The sequence below is a fragment of the Xiphophorus couchianus genome, chromosome 3 (genome assembly GCF_001444195.1).
Source record: "Xiphophorus couchianus chromosome 3, X_couchianus-1.0, whole genome shotgun sequence".
Lineage (NCBI taxonomy): Eukaryota > Metazoa > Chordata > Actinopteri > Cyprinodontiformes > Poeciliidae > Xiphophorus > Xiphophorus couchianus.
The window spans coordinates 13,617,872-13,624,125 of NC_040230.1; positions in this window are offsets into that span (position 1 = coordinate 13,617,872).

Sequence of the window (6,254 nt, forward strand, 5' to 3'; positions counted from 1 at the left end):
GTTTGTCACGCTCTTAGTGTCTCAGGTGATCATTACTTACTATGTAAAAGTGTAATTTTGACAGTTTGCGACCTCAAAGCAGTCTATAAACTTAACAATTGAATAAAATAGTTAAAGTGTTAGTATTTTTATTATGTTTTTTGAATGCAAGCAAAAACATGCAGACTTTGAGACTGAAGGTCTGTGAGAATCTCAGAGGGGTAGTGTCAGATTCACAGTAAATCTGAAATTGGCTTTTATCACTGCAGCATTGAAATCTGGTGAAAACAATGTTAAGTAAGACTTTTTTCATTTTCTTTTTTTTTTTTACAATTTACATTCTGTTGTTTTCAGTCAGTGTGACTGGCACCTTCCTCCATCTGGCATGCATTTTGATAAACAAATAGACCCTTCAGGGAGTTTCTACTCAGTTACATGTTCAACAGTTATCCGAGAACCTGCTTTTTCTTCTGCAGCGTAGTAAAAGCTTGATGGCTTTCTGCCCCTAGCTGGATCATGTGTTGTTCACAATAAAAACACAAAGGGGGTTTTTTGGTGAAGAAGTGTGAAGGTCCCAAGTTACCTTATGTGCCAAGTGGTTTGTTAGAAAGAGCCATCTGGAAAAGATGGAATAGAAAGTGTTTTAAAAGGGCAGACTTTTTCTGAAAATGCTTGGCAAATGATTGGATGAGCCATCTGTTGGTCATCTGTCACAGCCTGGCTTCAACCAATCAAATCAATGGAGCAGAGCCAGTTGTTAAAGTCAAACTCTCTCCAAATTATTAGAAGAAAAAAACAATGGCTGCTTTTGCCACTGAGGTAAAGAGAACTCGGTATTATACAACACTGTTTAAATAAGAAATATTCACTAATTCTAAGGTAACCAATGCAATCAAAGCCTTTGTGCCTGCACACACAAAGGCTTTGGTTTGTCCTCATAAGGTTCCAGAGTTTGTAACTAAAATACAAACTCTTAGGTCTCTGTCGTACTTGAGTGTAACAGGTAATCCAAATGTTTTATCTTGATCTAAGGAAGGTTTCTTTGACACCAAATCAATCTGAGGCAGTGGAGTCCCCCATAAATATTCATCACTAAATGCAGTTTTCCCATTTGTGATTTCTTTCTAAGAATTTGTCAGTCATCTCTCTGAGATTATTAAAAGTCTGTGCACTGACGAGCCATCAGATTATTATTTTGGGTGCATTAATACAGGCTCTCATTAGACATTTTCCTAACTCAAACATATCTGTATTCCAGTTTGAATTTTCTTTTTGCACCAAAGATTTGACCGGTAAGATGGGTTCACTTCTCTTTCGTTTGATAGAGAAACGTCACTAATTTTTCTCTCATTATCGCCAATCTTCCTCCAGCTACAGTGGCCGACAGGTACAAGCATGCAGCAAGCAGGTGCAAAGCACAACAAACAATTGTTTAGGAGTTTGCGGACTCCAAAACACACAAAAAACAAATGCAACAGAAAAATGCTGCAATCACAGGAAATAGAAGCAAATGGGAAAACGTTGCAAATAGCAGAAACTCCAGTGCTCCAGGCCACTAGGGGGAGTCTGGCGTAGGTAATATTACCTATGCAAATATGCTGCTTTTCTATAATATTGTAAAAGTATTATACAAAAAAATATTGTAACAGACCTCATCTTCTGCCAAATGGACATTCTGTTAAATGACATCCTGTCTTTTCTGACAATATGCTCCCATATGATTTGGTGGTCAACTCCCCTAAGTGGTCTTGAGTACTTCCTTTAGTGGAGCAAGTTTGCAGCTGCAATAACTGCCCCCCACCTCCAATGCAACATAGAAAAAGGCCGTGAGCTTAAGTAGAATAAAGGAGTCATTTGAGGAATCCTTTTAGCCCTACAAGGTCAACATCTGAGGTAGCGGCCTGGCCGGCCAAGTGGGAAGGTATGAAATGTGGTGAGCTGGAAGAGGGAGGCTAGACACATCTTAGAGCTGACCTTAAGGAAGGAAACAATGAACAAAGTAAATGTCAGGGCTATGCATGTTCATTTGAATGCATTTGTGTTAACCTTGCAGACTTAATAGTACTGGATCTTTTTGTGTCAACTTTAGCTGAGCGCAGCTCTTCCTGAAATTGTTTTCTTAAAAAGTGAATGAAAGTCAAGAAAAAACTAATTTTTTTTGCAGAAAAGATTTCTAATATCTATCCTGACAGCTAAGAGCTTGGCGACTACAGTGGAAACCTTGGTAATCTGGGGGGGACATTAGCTAGGGCAGGAGTGGCTAATGTGCGGCTCGTGAGCCACATTATCTGTCAAGGTTATCATTTCAACTTCAATTTGTAGATTATTTTATTTTGAAAAATATCAACTTCCTCCTCTGTTTCTTTCCAGCAATAACGCTTTATGCATGTCTGCAGTTCAGTTACTTTAGTGAAGTTTATGTCCATGTCATTATGTTAAAAATGAACCAGGATTTTATCAGAGGAACCCCGCAGGTGGCTGCAATTAAAAACAGTCTTAATAAATACACTGAGTTCACCATCGTTTCCAGTAAAATTCAAAAATGTGAATGAGAATATGTTTTTTCCAATTTGGCTGTATGAAAGTAATTTGTTAAAAGTTAGTATTTGCAAGTAGAACAAGAGAGAATTAAACAGATGCAAATAAGCAAAGGCCAGATTTTAAAAAGCTTGGTGATAACATTATCAACATGCAAGTTGAAGCATAATTCATTGATTTTAGTTCAAAATAAACAAGATCTGGTTAATATGAGAGACACTGAACTAGATAAAAGTCTTAAATAAAATTAGAAATAATTAGGTGAAGTGGGACAACAACCAGCACCATTGGTCACCATGAAGACTGAATTCAGGCTGGGAGATGGACATTTATGCCGACCAAAGTGTTGCACTGTCTACCTCAGGCCAGTCTCCCTGCTGCTTCGCTGTCAAGAGATGAGACAGGTGCTGCTTCCTTACAGGTGCTGTTTGATGTTCCAGCATCTGAAGAATCAATATCCTTCATCAATATCAAACTGAAAAAGGAAACACTATGTTGTTTCATTGTGCATCTTTAATTTTTACAGAATTAAAATGTCTTAGAGGTTTATTATTGTTACTTGTTGGTTCCTCAAGTCCTAAAGGAAGTGCCTCAGAGAACCAACTGATCTTTAAAAAGATATATTTATCTTCTTTGAACTGTAAATTCCTCCCCCTTGCATTCACTTTGAATTTAAGGACTGATTATATCTTTTTTCCCCCTTTTTTTTCTCACTTCCTTGCACGAGAAAAAAAAAGGAAGGGAGAGGGGCAATTGAATTTCCTCCCAGGGTGTGGCGTGGAATATGAAAAAGTGCAGGGCCACACTGAACGCAACCTTGATCCATTCCCTTGCCCTTCCCTGCACTGTTTCCAGCGCCCCTCCACTCCATTCCAGGAATAAATTATTTCATTTCTGTTCGGCCCACAGAATTTTTATTAGTCTCCGTGGTGCTTGGGCCCCATCCCCATGGAGAGAGTCCTGATGAATGTGTTGGGCTCACACCCTCTGATCATACCAGCTCTGAGAGCCTTTATATACATGCTCGCTTTTCGGTTGCCTCCAGTGCTCATAAAAACCTGTTCCTCCCCACCTTTGCATTTTATACACCCCTCTGATGCACAAAGGAATAAGGCAAGCTATAACAGAGATTTGGATCTTTTTCTCGTACACAAGCTCTTATGAGACAAAACCACAATTACACTCTCCACTTTAGAAATGAGCTGGCAACATTTCTACTTGTCCAGATTAATGATGACATTTAGGAACAGTGAAACATTTCAAACAACAACCATTATTCATCATAGAACGTAGTTTTAGCAACGGAGCTGGTGTATGGAATTCAGTGAGATAATGAATATGGTGAAAATCTCCAAATGAATAATTCTTTTTTATAATTGGAGCCTCAGGACTTGATTACAGGAGGAAGAAGCCTGACATATGTCCATATGGGTGCAGTATGCATGTGCATGAGTTTGGAGGAATTAATGATGGCAGTTGCAGCGTCTCTCATGCCAAGTTATCATGTCAGGGTGCCGTGTTGATCGGCATGTCCGGGAACACTGTCTGGAGCCCCCTAACGATGTTGGATAAGCCCCCTGACTGCTGTGCACATGTATTTTCAAGATTGGGATTCGATGAAGATAAGCGAATGCTCTGTTTTCATCCAGGTCACCAGGGAATTCACTGCAAGTCTTTAACACGCCAGAAAGCACACACACACACACACACACACACACACACACACACACCACAAGAAGCCACATTCCCCCCTGGCAGGAGGTCCACCAGTGGTATCAATTAAGAAGTTGGTACAATCGATGTCTTAGCGGCAGTACGACACTCAGCTCCAAGGAGATTAAAACTAGACTTACATCTTGGCAGAATGTAGCAAGTTTTATAAACCAATCAGATGAAATAAAACTCATAAAAAGATGTTGGCCCAATAACTAGCCTGCATTCTGTCTGCTGCACTGGCATATGGCTACAGTTTGTGTTCTAATGCATTTTCAAAACAGGGGACAGGGACGGCATGTGTACTTTCTGTCACAGTTATTTTTCTCCTCTTATCTTTTTTTTTTTTGCAAGGCTAAAGTCTGACCCAAATACTTCAGGTTTTTGATGATTGGACCAAAACAGAGATCAGAGGCTTCTAGCGGGTTTGTCGTGGATAGTGAGGAGAAGACAGAAAGCCAGGAGATCTGGACGTATTCAGAGAGATTCTGATACTTATTACTCTTGATGACTGTACAACACTGAGCTCAAAAAGCAGTCACACCTTATCCTCCCAGAATGCTGAGTTCATCATTTTAAATCTCACTCCAGAGCTTTACTTCTTAACCCGCTGTGAGATAAAAAACCTTCAGTGTATCCACTATCTGCCCTCCCCTTAGTCACTGCAACCACTTGTCCATCCCTCGTAGGAAAGAGGTTATCAGTAAATCCATAGGCATAGAAGAGCAGATGCAGCATTAGCTTTATTGCCCTGAGTGAAGTTGCCCCCCACTGACTTCTTTAAACGTTTGTGCAGCAAAAAATATTGTTTGTGCCACTATCATTTTAAAGACATTAATAAATGCTTCCAGAGGGCAAAGGTCAACCAGTTACTACACATTTACAAAATAAAACAAATTTGGTGCCCATTAAAAATTTTGATAATAAAATAGATCGCCACCTATCAAAATATTTTTTTGTAGAAATTACAACAGCACAAACTGATGATTATGGCCATGATCGGCTACCAGGCACAGTCACCTGTAGCTGACCTTAGCCCACAAATTGCAGAGTAGTAGTTTGTTTCTTTTGTGCCATACACTATAAAGATGCCCTGCCCTGATTGGCTTTTGGAGACGTACAAACATATTCAAATATGACAGGAACTTAAAACATAAAGTGTCCTCTTTTGAAGATACCAAGCTTTTGAAACATACTGAGCTAACAGAAACACATGATACTTAAATAAATACTGTAATTTATATTCATCATCCATAAAAAAGAAATGTGGGGTAACATCAAGGGTTTTACCAAACAATGAATTTCTGAGAATTGCATACAAATGACAATAAAACAAAAATCACATTTAATTTTCAATTTTCATTTAAATTTTTGATTTTCCTCTTGGACAGAGAGAAATCGTCCAGTTTCTAAAGCTAGAGGCAAAGTACCAGATCTAAGATGTGCAAACACTGACCTCTAGTTTTTAGTTAAGCTCCATGTCACATAAAGATCTGGATCACAAACAATAGGTTTGTAATTCTGGCTCCTGTAAAATGCCACTAGCCCATTTATAATTATAAGCTTCAAAATGGAGCTATTTAATTTGTTCAATGTTAGATCTCAACTTATTTCTGTAAATGAACTTAAAATCAGCCTCTTCAAATATCCTCTCAATCTGTCTAGCCCAAGTATTTCGGTTGGACAAGCCTCAGCAGAAAATGTGTTTTGTTAATCTATCCAATTATCTATCTATTTGTCTATGCCGCACTGATAAACCTGTTCCACAGTCTAACCATATCTCCAGTATATCTAATTTCTCACGGTTCCCAACCTCATTCCTCATTCTCCTTATAAGGTCAGTTTGGGAGTGTTTGTATGCTAGGAAGTAGCGCAGGGCTTTGCACTGAACCTTATCGACAGTAATTCCATTTTTTGTTTTTATTTTGTAACCAGGTTGTTGTGTATTGCAGACTTCTTCCCTCTTGAAAATGAGATCTAAATCTCAACAGGGTTTACCTGGTTAAATAAAGGAAATTAAAAAA